Raw genomic sequence first — 22,390 nt, forward strand, 5'->3', positions numbered from 1 at the left:
TAAGAAGGTCAGAGGGATACAGTAAACCTGAAGTGAAGCATCGGAATCTATAACTAGTGTCACAGGAATGGTTCAAAACATAGTCAGTAAGAAGAGTCAGTCTTCTTGTACTTAAGTCGGCATTGTGCCTTTTGTATTTAATTCCGATGCGATTTCTGTGTTTCATCGTCAATAAGAAGGTCAGAGGGATACAGTAAACCTGAAGTGAAGCATCGGAATCTATAACTAGTGTCACAGGAATGGTTCAAAACATAGTCAGTAAGAAGAGTCAGTCTTCTTGTACTTAAGTCGGCATTGTGCCTTTTGTATTTAATTCCGATGCAATTTCTGTGTATCATCGTCAATAAGAAGGTCCAAGGGATACAGTAAACCCGAAGTGAAGCATCGGAATCTATAACTAGTGTCACAGGAATGGTTCAAAACATAGTCAGTAAAAAGAATTAGTCTTCTTGTACTACAGTCGGCATTGTGCCTTTTAATTGAATTCCGATGCAATTTCTGTGTTTCATCGTCAATTAGGAGGTCAGAGGGATACCGTAAACCTGAAGCATCGGAATCTCTAACTAGCGTCACAGGAATGGTTCAAAACATAGTCAGTAAGAAGAGTCAGTCTTCTTGTACTTAAGTCGGCATTGTGCCTTTTGTATTTAATTCCGATGCAATTTCTATATTTCGTCGTCAATAGGAACGTCAGAGGGACACAGTAAACCTGAAGTGAAGCATCAGAATCTTTAACTAGTGTTACAGGAATGGTTCAAAACATAGACAGTAAGAAGAGTCAGTCTACTCGTACTTAAGTCGCCATTGTGCCTTTTGTGTTTAATTCCGATGCAATCTCTGTGTTTTATCGTCAATAAGAAGGTCAGAGGGATACAGTAAACCTGTAGTGAAGAATCGGAATCTATAACTAGCGTCACAGGAATGGTTCAGAGCATAGGAAGTAGGAAGGGTCAGTCTTCTTGTACTTAAGTCGGCATTGTGCCTTTTTATTCAAGTTCGGTGATATTTCTGTGTTTCGTCGTCAATAAGAAGGTCAGAGGGATTCAGTAAACCAGAAGTGAGGAATCGGAATCTATAACTAGTGTCACAGGAATGGTTCAAAAGATAGACAGTAAGATGAGTCAGTCTTCTTGAACTTAAGTCAGCATTGTGCCATTTCTATTTAATTCCGATGCAATTTCTGTGTTTCATCGCCAATAAGAAGGTCAGAGGGATACTGTAAACCTGAAGTGAAGTATCGGAATCTATAACTAGTGTCACAGGAATGGTTCAAAGCATAGACAGTAAGAAGAGTCAGTCTTCTTGTACTTAAGTCGGCATTGCGCCTTTTGTATCTAATTCCGATGCAGTTTCTGTGTTTCATCGTCAATAAGAATTTCCAAGGGATACAGAAAATCCGAAGTGAAGCATCGGAATCTATAACTAGGTTCACAGGAATGGTTCAAAACATAGACAGTAAGAAGAGTCAGTCTTCTTGTACTTAAGTCGGCATTGTGCCTTTTAATTGAATTCCGATGCAATTTCTGTGTTTCATCGTCAATAAGAAGGTCAGAGGGATGCCGTAAACCTGAAGTGAAGCATCGGAATCTCTAACTAGCGTCACAGGAATGGTTCAAAACATAGTCAGTAAGAAGAGTCAGTCTTCTTGTACTTAAGTCGGCATTGTGCCTTTTGTATTTCATTCCGAGGCAATTTCTGTGTTTCATCGTCAATAAGAGGGTCAGAGGGATATAGTAAACCTGAAGTAACGCATCGGAAACCATAACTAGTGTCTCAGGAGTGGTTCAAAACATAGTCAGTAAAAAGAGTCAGTCTTCTTGTACTTAAGTCGGCATTGTGCCTTTTAATTGAATTCCGATGCAATTTCTGTGTTTCATCGTCAATAAGAAGGTCAGAGGGATGCCGTAAACCTGAAGTGAAGCATCGGAATCTCTAACTAGCGTCACAGGAATGGTTCAAAACATAGTCAGTAAGAAGAGTCAGTCTTCTTGTACTTAAGTCGGCATTGTGCCTTTTGTATTTCATTCCGAGGCAATTTCTGTGTTACGTCGTCAATAAAAAGGTCAGAGGGACACAGTAATCCTGAAGTGAAGAATTAGAATCTATAACTAGTGTTACAGGAATGGTTCAAAACATAGACAGTAAGAAGAGTCAGTCTACTTGTACTTAAGACGGCATTGTGCCTTTTGTATTTAATTCCGATGCAATTTCTGTTTTTCATCGTCAAAAAGAAGGTCCAAGGGATACAGTAAACCCGAAGTGAAGCATCGGAATCTATAACTAGGTTCACAGGAATGGTTCAAAACATAGACTGTAAGAAGAGTCAGTCTTCGTGTACTTAAGTCGGCATTGTGCCTTTTGTATTTAATTCCGATGCAATTTCTGTGTTTCATCGGCAATAAGAAGGTCAGAGGGATACAGTAAACCTGAAGTGAAGGATCGGAATCTATAACAAGTGTCACAGGAATAGTTCATACATAGAGAGTAGGAAGAGACAGTCTTCTTGTACTTAAGTCGGCATTGTGCCTTTTGAATTTAATTCCGATACATTTTCTGTGTTTCATCGTCAATAAGAGGGTCAGAGGGATACAGTAAACCTGAAGTAAAGCATCGGAATCTATAACTAGTGTCACAGGAATGGTTCAAAACATAGTCAGTAAAAAGAATTAGTCTTCTTGTACTTCAGTCGGCATTGTGCCTTTTAATTGAATTCCGATGCAATTTCTGTGTTTCATCGTCAATTAGGAGGTCAGAGGGATACCGTAAACCTGAAGTGAAGCATCGGAATCTCTAACTAGCGTCACAGGAATGGTTCAAAACATAGTCAGTAAGAAGAGTCAGTCTTCTTGTACTTAAGTCGGCATTGTGCCTTTTCTATTCAATTCCGATTCAATTTCTGTATTTCATCGTCAATATGAAGGTCAGAGGGATACTGTAAACCTGAAGTGAAGCATCGGAATCTATAACTAGTCTCACAGGAATTGTTCAAAGCATAGACAGTAAGAAGGGTCAGTCTTCTTGTACTTAAGTCGGCATTGTGCCTTTTGTAATTATTCCGATGCAATTTCTGTGTTTCGCCGTCAATAAGAAGGTCAGAGGGATACAGTAAACCAGAAGTGAGGAATCGGAATCTATAACTAGTGTCACAGGAATGGTTCATAAAATAGTCTGTAAGAAGAGTCAGTCTTCTTGAACTTAAGTCGGCATTGTGGCATTTCTATTTATTTCCGATGCAATTTCTATGTTTCATCGCCAATAAGAAGGTCAGGGGGATACTGTAAACCTGAAGCGAAGTATCGGAATCTATAACTAGTGTCACAGGAATGGATCAAAGCATAGACAGTAAGAAGGGTCTGTCTTCTTGTACTTAAGTCGGCATTGTGCCTTTTGTATTTAATTCCGATGCAATTTTGGTGTTACATCGTCAATAAGAAGGTCTGAGGGATACTGTAAACCTGAAGTGAAGCATCGGAGTCTATAACTAGTGTCACAGGAATGGTTCAAAACATGGACAGTAGGAAGAGTCAGTCTTCTAGTACTTAAGTCGGCATTGTGACTTTACTATTTAATTCCGTTGCACTTTCAGTGTTTCATCGTCAATAAGAAGGTCCAAGGGATACAGTAAAATTGAAATCAAGCATCGGATTCTATAATTAGTGTCACAGGAATGGTTCAAAACATAGACAGTAGGAAGAGCCAGTCTACATGTACTTTAGTCGGCATTGTGCCTTTTGTATTTAATTCCGAGGCAATTTCTGTGTTTCATCGTCAATAAGAAGGTCAGAGGGATACAGTAAACCTGAACTGAAGCATCGGAATCTATAACTAGTGTCACAGGAATGGTTCAAAACATAGTCAGTAAGAAGAGTCAGTCTTCTTGTACTTAATTCGGCATTGTGCATTTTGTTTTTAATTCCGATGCAATTTCTGTGTTTCATCGTCAATACGAAGGACCAAGAGATACAGTAAACCTGAAGTGAAGCATCGGAATCTATAACTGGTGTCACAGGAAAGGTTCAAAACATAGACAATAGGAAAGGTCAGTCTTCTTGTACTTAACTCGGCATTGTGCCCTTTTCATTATAATTCCGAAGCAATTCCTGTGTTTCATCGTCAATAAGGAGAACAGAGGGATACACTAAACCTGAAGTGAAGCATCGGAATCTCTAACTAGTGTCACAGGAAAGGTTCAAAACATAGTCAGTAAGGAGGGTCAGTCTTCTTGTACTTAAGTCGGCATTGTGCCTTTTGCATTTAATTCCGATGCAATATCTGTGTTTCATCGTCAATAAGAAGGTCCAAGGGATACAGTAAACCTGAAGTGAAGTATCGGAATCTGTAAGTAGCGTCACAGGAATGGTTCAAAAGCATAGACAGTAAGAAGAGTCTGTCTTCTTGTACTTAAGTCGGCATTGTGCCTTTTCTATTTAATTCCGATGCAATTTCTGTGCTTCATCGTCAATAAGAATGTCAGAGGGATGCAGTAAACCTGAAGTGAAGCATCGGAATATATAACTAGTGTCACAGGAATGGTTTAAAACATAGACAGTAGGAAGACTCAGTCTTCATGTACTTGAGTCGGGATTGTGCCTTTTGTATGTAATTCCGATGCAATTTCTGTGTTTCGTCGTCAATAAGAACGTCAGAGGGTCCAGTAAACCTGAAGGGAAGCATCAGAACCTATAACTAGTGTCACAGGAATGGTTCAAAACATAGACAGTAAGAAGAGTAAATCTACTTGTTCTTAAGTCGGCATTGTGCCTTTTGTATTTAATTCCGATGCAATTTCTGTGTTTCATCGTCAATAAGAAGGTCAGAGGGATACAGTAAACCTGAGGTGAAGAATCGGAATGTATAACTAGAGCCACAGGAATGGCTCAAAACATAGAAAGTAGGAAAGGTCAGTCTTCTTGTACTTAAGTCGGCATTGTGCCTTTTCTATTTAATTCCGATGCGATTTCTGTGTTTCATCGTCAATAAGGAGGTCATAATGATACAGTAAACCTGAAGTGAGGCATCGGAATCTATAACTAGTGTCACAGGAATGGTTCAAACATAGACAGTAAGAAGAGTCAGTCTTCTTGTACTTAAGTCGGCATTGTGCCTTTTCTATTTAATTCCGACGCAATTTCTGTGTTTCATCGTCAATAACAAGTTCAGAGGGATACTGTAAACCTGAAGTGAAGCATCGGAATCTATAACTAGTGTCACAGGAATGGTTCAAAACATAGACAGTAAGAAGGGACAGTCTTCTTGTACTTAAGTCGTCATTGTGACTTTAGTATTTAATTCCGATGCAATTTCGGTGTTCATCGTCAATAAGAAGGACAGAGGGATACTGTAAACCTGAAGTGAAGCATCGGAATCTATAACTAGTGTCACAGGAATGGTTCAAAACATAGACAGTAAGAAGGGACAGTCTTCTTGTACTTAAGTCGTCATTGTGACTTTAGTATTTAATTCCGATGCAATTTCTGTGTTTCATCGTCAATAAGAAGGTCAGAGGGATACAGTAAACCTGAGGTGAAGAATCGGAATGTATAACTAGAGCCACAGGAATGGCTCAAAACATAGAAAGTAGGAAAGGTCAGTCTTCTTGTACTTAAGTCGGCATTGTGCCTTTTGTATTTAATTCCAATGCAATTTCTGTGTTTCACCATCAATAAGAAGGACCAAGTTATACAATAAACCTGAAGTGACGCATCGGAATCTATAACTGGGTTCACAGGAATCTTTCTAAACATAGACAGTAAGAAGAGTCAGTCTACTTGTACTTAAGTCGGCATTGTGCCTTTTATATTTAATTCCGATGCAATTTCTGTGTTTCATCGTCAATAAGAAGGTCAGAGGGATACAGTAAACCTGAAGTTAAGCATCGGAATCTGTAACTAGTGTCACAGGAATGGTACAAAACATAGACAGTAGGAAGAGTCAGTCTTCTTGTACCTAAGTCGGCATTGTGCCCTTTTTAATTTAATTCCGATGCAATTACTGTGTATCATCGTCAATAAGAAGGTCAGAGGGATACACTAAACCTGAAGTGAAGCTTCGGAATCTCTAACTAGTGTCGCAGGAATGGTTCAAAACATAGTCAGTAAGAAGAGACAGTCTTCTTGTACTGAAGTCGGCATTGTGCATTTTGTATTTAATTCCGATGCAATATCTGTTTTTCATCGTCAATAACAAGGTCAGAGGGATACAGTATACCTGAAGTGAAGCATCGGAATCTATAACTAGTGTCACAGGAATGGTTTAAAACATGGACAGTAGGAAGAGTCAGTCCTCTTGTACTTAAGTCGGCATTGTGCCTTTTGTATTTAATTCCGATGCAATTTCTGTGTTTCATCGTCAATAAGAAGGTCCAAGGGATACAGTAAACCCGAAGTGAAGCATCGGAATCTATAACTAGGTTCACAGTAATGGTTCAAAACATAGACAGTAAGAAGAGTCAGTCTTCTTGTACTTAAGTCGGCATTGTGCCTTTTGTATTTAATTCCGATGCAATTTCTGTGTTTCATCGGCAATAAGAAGGTCAGAGGGATACAGTAAACCTGAAGTGAAGGATCGGAATCTATAACTAGTGTCACAGGAATAGTTCATACATAGAGAGTAGGAAGAGACAGTCTTCTTGTACTTAAGTCGGCATTGTGCCTTTTGTATTTAATTCCGATACATTTTCTGTGTTTCATCGTCAATAAGAGGGTCAGAGGGATACAGTAAACCTGAAGTAAAGCATCGGAATCTATAACTAGTGTCACAGGAATGGTTCAAAACATAGTCAGTAAAAAGAATTAGTGTTCTTGTACTTAAGTCGGCATTGTGCCTTTTCTATTTAATTCCGATGCAATTTCTGTGCTTCATCGTCAATAAGAATGTCAGAGGGATGCAGTAAACCTGAAGTGTAGCATCGGAATATATAACTAGTGTCACAGGAATGGTTTAAAACATAGACAGTAGGAAGACTCAGTCTTCATGTACTTGAGTCGGGATTGTGCCTTTTGTATGTAATTCCGATGCAATTTCTGTGTTTCGTCGTCAATAAGAACGTCAGAGGGTCCAGTAAACCTGAAGGGAAGCATCAGAACCTATAACTAGTGTCACAGGAATGGTTCAAAACATAGACAGTAAGAAGAGTAAATCTACTTGTTCTTAAGTCGGCATTGTGCCTTTTGTATTTAATTCCGATGCAATTTCTGTGTTTCATCGTCCATAAGAAGGTCAGAGGGATACAGTAAACCTGAGGTGAAGAATCGGAATGTATAACTAGAGCCACAGGAATGGCTCAAAACATAGAAAGTAGGAAAGGTCAGTCTTCTTGTACTTAAGTCGGCATTGTGCCTTTTCTATTTAATTCCGATGCGATTTCTGTGTTTCATCGTCAATAAGAAGGTCATAATGATACAGTAAACCTGAAGTGAGGCATCGGAATCTATAACTAGTGTCACAGGAATGGTTCAAACATAGACAGTAAGAAGAGTCAGTCTTCTTGTACTTAAGTCGGCATTGTGCCTTTTCTATTTAATTCCGACGCAATTTCTGTGTTTCATCGTCAATAAGAAGTTCAGAGGGATACTGTAAACCTGAAGTGAAGCATCGGAATCTATAACTAGTGTCACAGGAATGGTTCAAAACATAGACAGTAAGAAGGGACAGTCTTCTTGTACTTAAGTCGTCATTGTGACTTTAGTATTTAATTCCGATGCAATTTCTGTGTTTCATCGTCAATAAGAAGGTCAGAGGGATACAGTAAACCTGAGGTGAAGAATCGGAATGTATAACTAGAGCCACAGGAATGGCTCAAAACATAGAAAGTAGGAAAGGTCAGTCTTCTTGTACTTAAGTCGGCATTGTGCCTTTTGTATTTAATTCCAATGCAATTTCTGTGTTTCACCATCAATAAGAAGGACCAAGTTATACAATAAACCTGAAGTGACGCATCGGAATCTATAACTGGGTTCACAGGAATCTTTCTAAACATAGACAGTAAGAAGAGTCAGTCTACTTGTACTTAAGTCGGCATTGTGCCTTTTATATTTAATTCCGATGCAATTTCTGTGTTTCATCGTCAATAAGAAGGTCAGAGGGATACAGTAAACCTGAAGTTAAGCATCGGAATCTGTAACTAGTGTCACAGGAATGGTACAAAACATAGACAGTAGGAAGAGTCAGTCTTCTTGTACCTAAGTCGGCATTGTGCCCTTTTTAATTTAATTCCGATGCAATTACTGTGTATCATCGTCAATAAGAAGGTCAGAGGGATACACTAAACCTGAAGTGAAGCTTCGGAATCTCTAACTAGTGTCGCAGGAATGGTTCAAAACATAGTCAGTAAGAAGAGACAGTCTTCTTGTACTGAAGTCGGCATTGTGCATTTTGTATTTAATTCCGATGCAATATCTGTTTTTCATCGTCAATAACAAGGTCAGAGGGATACAGTATACCTGAAGTGAAGCATCGGAATCTATAACTAGTGTCACAGGAATGGTTTAAAACATGGACAGTAGGAAGAGTCAGTCCTCTTGTACTTAAGTCGGCATTGTGCCTTTTGTATTTAATTCCGATGCAATTTCTGTGTTTCATCGTCAATAAGAAGGTCCAAGGGATACAGTAAACCCGAAGTGAAGCATCGGAATCTATAACTAGGTTCACAGTAATGGTTCAAAACATAGACAGTAAGAAGAGTCAGTCTTCTTGTACTTAAGTCGGCATTGTGCCTTTTGTATTTAATTCCGATGCAATTTCTGTGTTTCATCGGCAATAAGAAGGTCAGAGGGATACAGTAAACCTGAAGTGAAGGATCGGAATCTATAACTAGTGTCACAGGAATAGTTCATACATAGAGAGTAGGAAGAGACAGTCTTCTTGTACTTAAGTCGGCATTGTGCCTTTTGTATTTAATTCCGATACATTTTCTGTGTTTCATCGTCAATAAGAGGGTCAGAGGGATACAGTAAACCTGAAGTAAAGCATCGGAATCTATAACTAGTGTCACAGGAATGGTTCAAAACATAGTCAGTAAAAAGAATTAGTGTTCTTGTACTTAAGTCGGCATTGTGCCTTTTCTATTTAATTCCGATGCAATTTCTGTGCTTCATCGTCAATAAGAATGTCAGAGGGATGCAGTAAACCTGAAGTGTAGCATCGGAATATATAACTAGTGTCACAGGAATGGTTTAAAACATAGACAGTAGGAAGACTCAGTCTTCATGTACTTGAGTCGGGATTGTGCCTTTTGTATGTAATTCCGATGCAATTTCTGTGTTTCGTCGTCAATAAGAACGTCAGAGGGTCCAGTAAACCTGAAGGGAAGCATCAGAACCTATAACTAGTGTCACAGGAATGGTTCAAAACATAGACAGTAAGAAGAGTAAATCTACTTGTTCTTAAGTCGGCATTGTGCCTTTTGTATTTAATTCCGATGCAATTTCTGTGTTTCATCGTCCATAAGAAGGTCAGAGGGATACAGTAAACCTGAGGTGAAGAATCGGAATGTATAACTAGAGCCACAGGAATGGCTCAAAACATAGAAAGTAGGAAAGGTCAGTCTTCTTGTACTTAAGTCGGCATTGTGCCTTTTCTATTTAATTCCGATGCGATTTCTGTGTTTCATCGTCAATAAGAAGGTCATAATGATACAGTAAACCTGAAGTGAGGCATCGGAATCTATAACTAGTGTCACAGGAATGGTTCAAACATAGACAGTAAGAAGAGTCAGTCTTCTTGTACTTAAGTCGGCATTGTGCCTTTTCTATTTAATTCCGACGCAATTTCTGTGTTTCATCGTCAATAAGAAGTTCAGAGGGATACTGTAAACCTGAAGTGAAGCATCGGAATCTATAACTAGTGTCACAGGAATGGTTTAAAACATGGACAGTAGGAAGAGTCAGTCCTCTTGTACTTAAGTCGGCATTGTGCCTTTTGTATTTAATTCCGATGCAATTTCTGTGTTTCATCGTCAATAAGAAGGTCCAAGGGATCCAGTAAACCCGAAGTGAAGCATCGGAATCTATAACTAGGTTCACAGTAATGGTTCAAAACATAGACAGTAAGAAGAGTCAGTCTTCTTGTACTTAAGTCTGCATTGTGCCTTTTGTATTTAATTCCAATGCAATTTCTGTGTTTCACCATCAATAAGAAGGACCAAGTTATACAATAAACCTGAAGTGACGCATCGGAATCTATAACTGGGTTCACAGGAATCTTTCTAAACATAGACAGTAAGAAGAGTCAGTCTACTTGTACTTAAGTCGGCATTGTGCCTTTTATATTTAATTCCGATGCAATTTCTGTGTTTCATCGTCAATAAGAAGGTCAGAGGGATACAGTAAACCTGAAGTTAAGCATCGGAATCTGTAACTAGTGTCACAGGAATGGTACAAAACATAGACAGTAGGAAGAGTCAGTCTTCTTGTACCTAAGTCGGCATTGTGCCCTTTTTAATTTAATTCCGATGCAATTACTGTGTATCATCGTCAATAAGAAGGTCAGAGGGATACACTAAACCTGAAGTGAAGCTTCGGAATCTCTAACTAGTGTCGCAGGAATGGTTCAAAACATAGTCAGTAGGAAGAGACAGTCTTCTTGTACTGAAGTCGGCATTGTGCATTTTGTATTTAATTCCGATGCAATATCTGTTTTTCATCGTCAATAACAAGGTCAGAGGGATACAGTATACCTGAAGTGAAGCATCGGAATCTATAACTAGTGTCACAGGAATGGTTTAAAACATGGACAGTAGGAAGAGTCAGTCCTCTTGTACTTAAGTCGGCATTGTGCCTTTTGTATTTAATTCCGATGCAATTTCTGTGTTTCATCGTCAATAAGAAGGTCCAAGGGATCCAGTAAACCCGAAGTGAAGCATCGGAATCTATAACTAGGTTCACAGTAATGGTTCAAAACATAGACAGTAAGAAGAGTCAGTCTTCTTGTACTTAAGTCGGCATTGTGCCTTTTGTATTTAATTCCGATGCAATTTCTGTGTTTCATCGGCAATAAGAAGGTCAGAGGGATACAGTAAACCTGAAGTGAAGGATCGGAATCTATAACTAGTGTCACAGGAATAGTTCATACATAGAGAGTAGGAAGAGACAGTCTTCTTGTACTTAAGTCGGCATTGTGCCTTTTGTATTTAATTCCGATACATTTTCTGTGTTTCATCGTCAATAAGAGGGTCAGAGGGATACAGTAAACCTGAAGTAAAGCATCGGAATCTATAACTAGTGTCACAGGAATGGTTCAAAACATAGTCAGTAAAAAGAATTAGTCTTCTTGTACTTCAGTCGGCATTGTGCCTTTTAATTGAGTTCCGATGCAATTTCTGTGTTTCATCGTCAATTAGGAGGTCAGAGGGATACCGTAAACCTGAAGCATCGGAATCTCTAACTAGCGTCACAGGAATGGTTCAAAACATAGTCAGTAAGAAGAGTCAGTCTTCTTGTACTTAAGTCGCCATTGTGCCTTTTGTATTTAATTCCGATGCAATCTCTGTGTTTTATCGTCAATAAGAAGGTCAGAGGGATACAGTAAACCTGTAGTGAAGAATCGGAATCTATAACTAGCGTCACAGGAATGGTTCAGAGCATAGGAAGTAGGAAGGGTCAGTCTTCTTGTACTTAAGTCGGCATTGTGCCTTTTTATTCAATTTCGGTGATATTTCTGTGTTTCGTCGTCAATAAGAAGGTCAGAGGGATTCAGTAAACCAGAAGTGAGGAATCGGAATCTATAACTAGTGTCACAGGAATGGTTCAAAAGATAGACAGTAAGATGAGTCAGTCTTCTTGAACTTAAGTCAGCATTGTGCCATTTCTATTTAATTCCGATGCAATTTCTGTGTTTCATCGCCAATAAGAAGGTCAGAGGGATACTGTAAACCTGAAGTGAAGTATCGGAATCTATAACTAGTGTCACATGAATGGTTCAAAGCATAGAGAGTAAGAAGAGTCAGTCTTCTTGTACTTAAGTCGGCATTGCGCCTTTTGTATCTAATTCCGATGGAGTTTCTGTGTTTCATCGTCAATAAGAATTTCCAAGGGATACAGAAAACCCGAAGTGAATCATCGGAATCTATAACTAGGTTCACAGGAATGGTTCAAAACATAGACAGTAAGAAGAGTCAGTCTTCTTGTACTTAAGTCGGCATTGTGCAATTTGTATTTAATTCCGATGCAAATTCTGCGTTTCATCGGCAATAAGAAGGTCAGAGGGATACAGTAAACCTGAAGTGAAGCATCGGAATCTATAACTAGTGTCACAGGAATGGTTCATACATAAAGAGTAGGAAGATACAGTCTTCTTGTACTTAAGTCGGCATTGTGCCTTTTGTATTTAATTCCGATGCAATTTCTGTGTTTCATCGTCAATAAGAGGGTCAGAGAGATATAGTAAACCTGAAGTAACGCATCGGAAACCATAACTAGTGTCTCAGGAGTGGTTCAAAACATAGTCAGTAAAAAGAGTCAGTCTTCTTGTACTTAAGTCGGCATTGTGCCTTTTAATTGAATTCCGATGCAATTTCTGTGTTTCATCGTCAATAAGAAGGTCAGAGGGATGCCGTAAACCTGAAGTGAAGCATCGGAATCTCTAACTAGCGTCACAGGAATGGTTCAAAACATAGTCAGTAAGAAGAGTCAGTCTTCTTGTACTTAAATCGGCATTGTGCCGTTTGTATTTCATTGCGAGGCAATTTCTGTGTTTCGTCGTCAATAAAAAGGTCAGAGGGACACAGTAATCCTGAAGTGAAGAATCAGAATCTATAACTAGGGTTACAGGAATGGTTCAAAACATAGACAGTAAGAAGAGTCAGTCTACTTGTACTTAAGTCGGCATTGTGCCTTTTGTATTTAATTCCGATGCAATTTCTGTTTTTCATCGTCAATAAGAAGGTCAGAGGGATACAGTAAACCTGAAATGAAGCATCGGATTCTATAACTAGGTTCACAGGAATGGTTCAAAACATAGACAGTAAGAAGAGTCAGTCTTCTTGTACTTAAGTCGGCATTGTGCCTTTTGTATTTAATTCCGACGCAATTTCTGCGTTTCATCGGCAATAAGGAGGTCAGAGGGATACAGTAAACCTGAAGTGAAGCATCGTAATCTATAACTAGTGTCAAAGGAATGGTTCATTCATAAAGAGTAGGAAGAGACAGTCTTCTTGTACTTAAGTCGGCATACTGCCTTTTGTATTTAAGTCCGATGCAATTTCTGTATTTCATCGTCAATATGAAGGTCAGAGGGATACTGTAAACCTGAAGTGAAGCATCGGAATCTATAACTAGTCTCACAGGAATTGTTCAAAGCATAGACAGTAAGAAGGGTCAGTCTTCTTGTACTTAAGTCGGCATTGTGCCTTTTGTATTTATTCCGATGCAATTTCTGTGTTTCGTCGTCAATAAGAAGGTCAGAGGGATACAGTAAACCAGAAGTGAGGAATCGGAATCTATAACTAGTGTCACAGGAATGGTTCATAAAATAGTCTGTAAGAAGAGTCAGTCTTCTTGAACTTAAGTCGGCATTGTGGCATTTCTATTTAATTCCGATGCAATTTCTATGTTTCATCGCCAATAAGAAGGTCAGGGGGATACTGTAAACCTGAAGCGAAGTATCGGAATCTATAACTAGTGTCACAGGAATGGATCAAAGCATAGACATTAAGAAGGGTCTGTCTTCTTGTACTTAAGTCGGCACTGCGCCTTTAGTATTTAATTCCGATGCAATTTCGGTGTTTCATCGTCAGTAAGAAGGTCTGAGGGATACTGTAAACCTGAAGTGAAGCATCGGAGTCTATAACTAGTGTCACAGGAATTATTCAAAACATGGACAGTAGGAAGAGTCAGTCTTCTTGTACTTAAGTCGGCATTGTGACTTTACTATTTAATTCCGTTGCACTTTCAGTGTTTCATCGTCAATAAGAAGGTCCAAGGGATACAGTAAAATTGAAATCAAGCATCGGATTCTATAACTAGTGTCCCAGGAATGGTTCAAAACATAGACAGTAGGAAGAGCCAGTCTACATGTACTTTAGTCGGCATTGTGCCTTTTGTATTTAATTCCGAGGCAATTTCTGTGTTTCATCGTCAATAAGAAGGTCAGAGGGATACAGTAAACCTGAACTGAAGCATCGGAATCTATAACTAGTGTCACAGGAATGGTTCAAAACATAGTCAGTAAGAAGAGTCAGTCTTCTTGTACTTAATTCGGCATTGTGCATTTTGTTTTTAATTCCGATGCAATTTCTGTGTTTCATCGTCAATACGAAGGACCAAGAGATACAGTAAACCTGAAGTGAAGCATCGAAATCTATAACTAGTGTCACAGGAAAGGTTCAAAACATAGACAACAGGAAAGGTCAGTCTTCTTGTACTTAACTCGGCATTGTGCCCTTTTCAATATAATTCCGAAGCAATTACTGTGTTTCATCGTCAATAAGAAGGTCAGAGGGATACACTAAACCTGAAGTGAAGCATTGGAATCTCTAACTAGTGTCACAGGAAAGGTTCAAAACATACTCAGTAAGAAGAGTCAGTCTTCTTGTACTTAAGTCGGCATTGTGCCTTTTGCATTTAATTCCGATGCAATTTCTGTGTTTCATCGTCGATAAGAAGGTCCAAGGGATACAGTAAACCTGAAGTGAAGTATCGGAATCTGTAACTAGCGTCACAGGAATGGTTCAAAAGCATAGACAGTAAGAAGAGTCTGTCTTCTTGTACTTAAGTCGGCATTGTGCCTTTTCTATTTAATTCCGATGCAATTTCTGTGCTTCATCGTCAATAAGAATGTCAGAGGGATGCAGTAAACCTGAAGTGAAGCATCGGAATATATAACTAGTCTCACAGGAATGGTTTAAAACATAGACAGTAGGAAGACTCAGTCTTCATGTACTTGAGTCGGGATTGTGCCTTTTGTATGTAATTCCGATGCAATTTCTGTGTTTCGTCGTCAATAAGAAAGTCAGAGGGTCCAGTAAACCGGAACGGGAAGCATCAGAACCTATAACTAGTGTCACAGGAATGGTTCAAAACATAGACAGTAAGAAGAGTAAATCTACTTGTTCTTAAGTCGGCATTGTGCCTTTTGTATTTAATTCCGATGCAATTTCTGTGTTTCATCGTCAATAAGAAGGTCAGAGGGATACAGTAAACCTGAGGTGAAGAATCGGAATGTATAACTAGAGCCACAGGAATGGTTCAAAACATAGAAAGTAGGAAGAGTCAGTCTTCTTGTACTTAAGTCGGCATTGTGCCTTTTCTATTTAATTCCGATGCGATTTCTGTGTTTCATCGTCAATAAGAAGGTCAGAGGGATACAGTAAACCTGAAGTGAGGCATCGGAATCTATAACTAGTGTCACAGGAATGGTTCAAACATAGACAGTAAGAAGAGTCAGTCTTCTTGTACTTAAGTCGGCATTGTGCCTTTTCTATTTAATTCCGACGCAATTTCTGTGTTTCATCGTCAATAAGAAGTTCAGAGGGATACTGTAAACCTGAAGTGAAGCATCGGAATCTATAACTAGTGTCACAGGAATGGTTCAAAACATAGACAGTAAGAAGGGACAGTCTTCTTGTACTTAAGTCGTCATTGTGACTTTAGTATTTAATTCCGATGCAATTTCGGTGTTCATCGTAAATAAGAAGGACAGAGGGATACAGTAAACCTGAAGTGAAGCATCAGAATCTATAACTAGTGTCACAGGAATGGTTCAAAGCATGGACAGTAGGAAGAGTCAGTCTTCTTGTACTTAAGTCTGCATTGTGCCTTTTGTATTTAATTCCGATGCAATTTCTGTGTTTCACCATCAATAAGAAGGACCAAGTTATACAGTAAACCTGAAGTGACGCATCGGAATCTATAACTGGGTTCACAGGAATCTTTCTAAACATAGACAGTAAGAAGAGTCAGTCTACTTGTACTTAAGTCGGCATTGTGCCTTTTATATTTAATTCCGATGCAATTTCTGTGCTTCATCGTCAATAAGAAGGTCAGAGGGATACAGTAAACCTGAAGTTAAGCATCGGAATCTGTAACTAGTGTCACAGGAATGGTTCAAAACATAGACAGTAGGAAGAGTCAGTCTTCTTGTACCTAAGTCGGCATTGTGCCCTTTTTAATTTAATTCCGATGCAATTACTGTGTATCATCGTCAATAAGAAGGTCAGAGGGATACACTAAACCTGAAGTGAAGCTTCGGAATCTCTAACTAGTGTCGCAGGAATGGTTCAAAACATAGTCAGTAAGAAGAGTCAGTCTTCTTGTACTGAAGTCGGCATTGTGCATTTTGTATTTAATTCCGATGCAATATCTGTTTTTCATCGTCAATAACAAGGTCAGAGGGATACAGTAAACCTGAAGTGAAGCATCGGAATCTATAACTAGTGTCACAGGAATGGTTTAAAACATGGACAGTAGGAAGAGTCAGTCTTCTTGTACTTAAGTCGGCATTGTGCCTTTTGTATTTAATTCCGATGCAATTTCTGTGATTTATCGTCAATAAGAAGATCAGAGGGATACAGAAAAGCTGAAGTGAAGCATCAGAACCTATAACTAGTGTCACAGGAATGGTTCAAAACATAGACAGTAAGAAGAGTAAATCTACTTGTTCTTAAGTCGGCATTGTGCCTTTTGTATTTAATTCCGATGCAATTTCTGTGTTTCATCGTCAATAAGAAGGTCAGAGGGATACAGTAAACCTGAGGTGAAGAATCGGAATGTATAACTAGAGCCACAGGAATGGTTCAAAACATAGAAAGTAGGAAGAGTCAGTCTTCTTGTACTTAAGTCGGCATTGTGCCTTTTCTATTTAATTCCGATGCGATTTCTGTGTTTCATCGTCAATAAGAAGGTCAGAGGGATACAGTAAACCTGAAGTGAGGCATCGGAATCTATAACTAGTGTCACAGGAATGGTTCAAACATAGACAGTAAGAAGAGTCAGTCTTCTTGTACTTAAGTCGGCATTGTGCCTTTTCTACTTAATTCCGACGCAATTTCTGTGTTTCATCATCAATAAGAAGTTCAGAGGGATACTGTAAACCTGAAGTGAAGCATCGGAATCTATAACTAGTGTCACAGGAATGGTTCAAAACATAGACAGTAAGAAGGGACAGTCTTCTTGTACTTAAGTCGTCATTGTGACTTTAGTATTTAATTCCGATGCAATTTCGGTGTTCATCGTAAATAAGAAGGACAGAGGGATACAGTAAACCTGAAGTGAAGCATCAGAATCTATAACTAGTGTCACAGGAATGGTTCAAAGCATGGACAGTAGGAAGAGTCAGTCTTCTTGTACTTAAGTCTGCATTGTGCATTTTGTATTTAATTCCGATGCAATTTCTGTGTTTCACCATCAATAAGAAGGACCAAGTTATACAGTAAACCTGAAGTGACGCATCGGAATCTATAACTGGGTTCACAGGAATCTTTCTAAACATAGACAGTCAGAAGAGTCAGTCTACTTGTACTTAAGTCGGCATTGTGCCTTTTATATTTAATTCCGATGCAATTTCTGTGTTTCATCGTCAATAAGAAGGTCAGAGGGATACAGTAAACCTGAAGTTAAGCATCGGAATCTGTAACTAGTGTCACAGGAATGGTTCAAAACATAGACAGTAGGAAGAGTCAGTCTTCTTGTACCTAAGTCGGCATTGTGCCCTTTTTAATTTAATTCCGATGCAAGTACTGTGTATCATCGTCAATAAGAAGGTCAGAGGGATACACTAAACCTGAAGTGAAGCTTCGGAATCTCTAACTAGTGTCGCAGGAATGGTTCAAAACATAGTCAGTAAGAAGAGTCAGTCTTCTTGTACTGAAGTCGGCATTGTGCATTTTGTATTTAATTCCGATGCAATATCTGTTTTTCATCGTCAATAACAAGGTCAGAGGGATACAGTAAACCTGAAGTGAAGCATCGGAATCTATAACTAGTGTCACAGGAATGGTTTAAAACATGGACAGTAGGAAGAGTCAGTCCTCTTGTACTTATGTCGGCATTGTGCCTTTTGTATTTAATTCCGATGCAATTTCTGTGTTTCATCGTCAATAAGAAGGTCCAAAGGATACAGTAAACCTGAAGTGAAGCATCGGAATCTATAACTAGGTTCACAGGAATGGTTCAAATCATAGACCGTAAGAAGAGTCAGTCTTCTTGTACTTAAGTCGGCATTGTGCCTTTTGTATTTAATTCCGTTGCAATTTCTGTGTTTCATCGTGAATAAGAAGGTCAGAGGGATACAGTAAACCTGAAGTGAAGCATTGGAATCTGTAAGTAGTGTCACAGGAACGGTTCAAAACATAGACAATAGGAAGAGTCAGTCTTCTTGTACTTAGGTCGGCATTGTGACTTTTCTATTTAATTCCGTTGCACTTTCTGTGTTTCATCGTCAATAAGAAGGTCCAAGGGATACAGCAAACCTGAAATGAAGCATCGGATTCTATAACTAGTCTCACAGGAATGGTTCAATCCATAGACAGTACGAAGAGTCAGTCTACATGTACTTCACTCGGCATTGTGCCTTTTGTATTTAATTCCGAGCAATTTCTGTGTTTCATCGTCAATAAGAAGGTCAGCGGGATACAGTAAACCTGAAGTGAAGCATCGGAATCTATAACTAGTGTCACAGGAATGGTTCTAAACATAGTCAGTAAGAAGAGTGAGTCTTCTTGTACTTAATTTGGCATTGTGCATTTTGTATTTAATTTCGATTCAATTTCTGTGTTTCATTGTCAATAAGAAGGTCCAAGGGATACAGTGAACCTGAAGTGAAAAATCGGAATCTGTAACTAGCGTTACAGGAATGGTTCAAAACATAGGCAGTAAGAAGAGTCTGTCTTCTTGTACATAAGTCGGCATTGTGCCTTTTCTATTTAATTCCGATGCAATTTCTGTGTTCCATCGTCAATAAGAAGGTCAGAGGGATGCAGTAAACCTGAAGTGAAGCATAAGAATACTTATCTAATGTCACAGGAATGGTTTAAAACATAGACAGTAGGAAGACTCAGTCTTCATGTACTAATGTCGGCATTGTGAAATTTGTATTTAATTCCGATGCAATTTCTGTGTTTCGTCGTCAATAAGAAGGTCAGAGGGACACAGTAAACCTGAAGTGAAGCAACGGAATCCGTAACTAGTGTCACAGGAATGGTTAAAAAAAAAAAACATTAGGAAGAGTCAGTCTTCTTGTACTTAAGTCGGAATTGTGCATTTTCAATTAAATTCCGTTGCACTTTCTGTGTTTCATCGTCAATAAGAAGGTCAGAGGGATACAGCAAACCTGACGTCAAGCATCGTAATGTATAACTAGTCTCGCAGGAATGGTTCAAAACATAGAAAGAAGAGTCAGTCTGCTTGTACTTAAGTCGTCATTGTGCCTTTTCTATTTAATTCCGATGCAATTTCTGTGTTTCATCGTCAATAAGAAGGTCAGAGGTATACAGTAAACCTTAAGTGAATCATCTTAAATTATAACTAGTGTCACAGGAATGGTTCCAAACATAGTCAGTAAGAAGAGTCAGTCTTCTTGTACTTACGTCGGCTTTGTGCCTTTTGTATTTAATTCCGATGCAATATCTGTGTTTCATCGTCAATAAGATGGTCCAAGGGATACAGTAAACCTGAAGAGAAGCATCGGAATCTGTAACTAGCGTCACAGGAATGGTTCAAAACATAGACAGTAAGAAGAGACAGGCTTCTTGTACTTAAGTCGGCATTGTGCATTTTCTATTTAATTCCGATGCAATTTCTGTGTTTCATCGTCGATAAGAAGGTCAGAGGGATACAGTAAACCTGAAGTGAAGCATCGGAATCTATAACTAGTGTCACAGGAAGGGTTCAAATCATAGTCAGTAAGAAGAGTCAGTCTTCTTGTACTTATGTCGGCATTGTGCCCCTTGTATTTAATTCCGATGCAATTTCTGTGTTTCATCGTCAATAAGAAGGTCCAAGGGATACAGTAAACCTGAAGTGAAGCATCGGATTCTGTAACTACCGTCACAGGAATGGTTCAAAGCAGTCAGAAAGAAGGGTTTGTCTTCATGTACTTAAGTCGGCAATGTGGCTTTTCTATTTAATTCCGATGCACTTTCTTTGTTTCATCGTCAATAAGAAGGTCCAAGGGGTACAGTAAACCTGATATGAAGCTCGGAATCTATAACTAGTGTCACAGGAATGTTTCAAAACATAGGCAGTAGGAGGAGTCAGTCTACATGTACCTAAGTCGGCATTGTGCCGTTTGTATTTAATTCCGATGCAATTTCTGTGTTTCATCGTCAATAAGAAGGTCCATGGGATACAGTAAACCTGAAGTGAAGCATCGGAATCTGTAACTAGCTTCACTGGAATGGTTCAAAACATAGTCAGTAAGAAGAGTCAGTCTTCTTGTACTTAAGTCGGCATTGTGCCTTTACTATTTAATTCCGATGAAATTTCTGTGTTTCATCGTCAATAAGATCGTCCAACGGATACAGTAAACCTGATGTGAAGCATCGAAATCTATAACTAGTGTCACAGGAATGGTTCCAACATAGATTGTAGGAAGTGTCAGTCTTCTTGTACTTAAGTTGGCATTGTGCCTTTTCTATTTAATTCCGATGCAATTTCTGTGTTTCATCGTCAATAGGAAGGTCAGAGGGATACAGTAACCCTGAAGTGAAGCATCGGAATCTGTAACTAGCGTCACAGGAATGGTTCAAAACATAGACAGTAAGAAGAGTCAGTCTTCTTGTACTTAAGTCGGCATTGTGCCTTTTCTATTTAATTCCTATGCAATTTCTGTGTTTCATCTTCACTAAGAAGGTACAAGGGATGCAGTAAACCTGAAGTGAAGCATCGGAATCTATAACTAGTGTAACAGGAATGGTTCAAATCATAGTCAGTAAGATGAGTCAGTCTTCTTGTACTTAAGTCGCCATTGTGCCTTTTCTATTTAATTCCGATGCAATATCTGTGTTTCAACGTCAATAAGAAGGTCAGAGGGATACAGTAAACCTGAAGTGAAGCATCGGAATCTATAACTAGTGTCACAGGAATGGTTCCAAACATAGTCAGTAAGAAGAGTCAGTCTTCTTGTACTTAAGTCGGCTTTGTGCCTTTTCTATTTATTTCCGATGCAATTTCTGTATTTCATCGTCAATACGAAGGTCCAAGGGATACAGTAAATCTGAAGTGAATCATCGGAATCTATAACCAGTGTCACAGGAATGGTTCAAAACATAGTCAGTACGAAGAGTCAGTCTTCTTGAACTTAAGTCGGCATTGTGCTTTTGTATTTAATTCCGATGCAATTTCTGTGTTTCATCGTCAATAAGAAGGTCCAAGGGATACAGAAAACCGACAGTGAAGCATCGGAATCTATAACTAGTGTCACAGGAATGGTTCAAAACATAGAAAGAAGAGTTAGGCTGCTTGTACTTAAGTCGGCATTGTGCCTTTTCTATTTAATTCCGATGCAATTTCTGTGTTTCATCGTCAATAAGAAGGTCAGGGGGATACAGTAAACCTGAAGTGAATCATCGGAATCTATAACTAGTGTCACAGGAATGGTTCCAAACATAGTCAGTATGAAGAGTCAGTCTTCTTGTACTTAAGTCGGCATTGTGCCTTTTGTATTTATTTCCGATGCAATTTCTGTGTTTCATCGTCAATATGAAGGTCCAAGGGATACAGTAAACCTGAAGTGAATCATCGGAATCTATAACTAGTGTCACAGGAATGGTTCAAATCATAGTCAGTAAGAAGAGTCAGTCTTCTTGTACTTAGGTCGGCATTGTGCCCCTTGTATTTAATTCCGATGCATTTTCTGTGTTTCATCGTCAATTAGAAGGTCCAAGGGATAAAGTAAACCTGAAGTGAAGCATCGGAATCAATGACTAGTGCCACAGGAATGGTTCAAAAGATAGACAGTAAGAAGAGTCAGTCTTCTTGTACTTAAGTCGGCATCTTGCACTTTTCAATATAATTCCGATGTAATTACTGTGTTTCATCGTCAATAAGAAGGTCAGAGGGATACAGTAAACCTGAAGTGAAGCATCGGAATCTCTAGTGTCACAGGAATGGTTCAAAACATAGTCAGTAAGAAGAGTGAGTCTTCTTGTACTTACGTCGGCTTTGTGCCTTTTGTATTTAATTCCGATGCAATATCAGTGTTTCATCGTCAATAAGAAGGCCCAAGGGATACAGTAAACCTGATATGAAGCATCGGAATCTATAACTAGCGTGACAGGAATGTTTCAAAACGTAGACAGTAGGAGGAGTTAGTCTAGATGTACTTAAGTCGGCATTGTGCCGTTTGTATTTAATTCCGATGCATTTTCTGTGTTTCATCGTCAATAAGAAGGACAGAGGAATACAGTAAAACTGAAGTGAAGCATCGGAATCTATAACTAGTGTCACGAGAATGGTTC

The sequence above is a fragment of the Schistocerca americana genome, chromosome 10 (assembly GCF_021461395.2).
Source record: "Schistocerca americana isolate TAMUIC-IGC-003095 chromosome 10, iqSchAmer2.1, whole genome shotgun sequence".
NCBI classification, from domain to species: domain Eukaryota; kingdom Metazoa; phylum Arthropoda; class Insecta; order Orthoptera; family Acrididae; genus Schistocerca; species Schistocerca americana.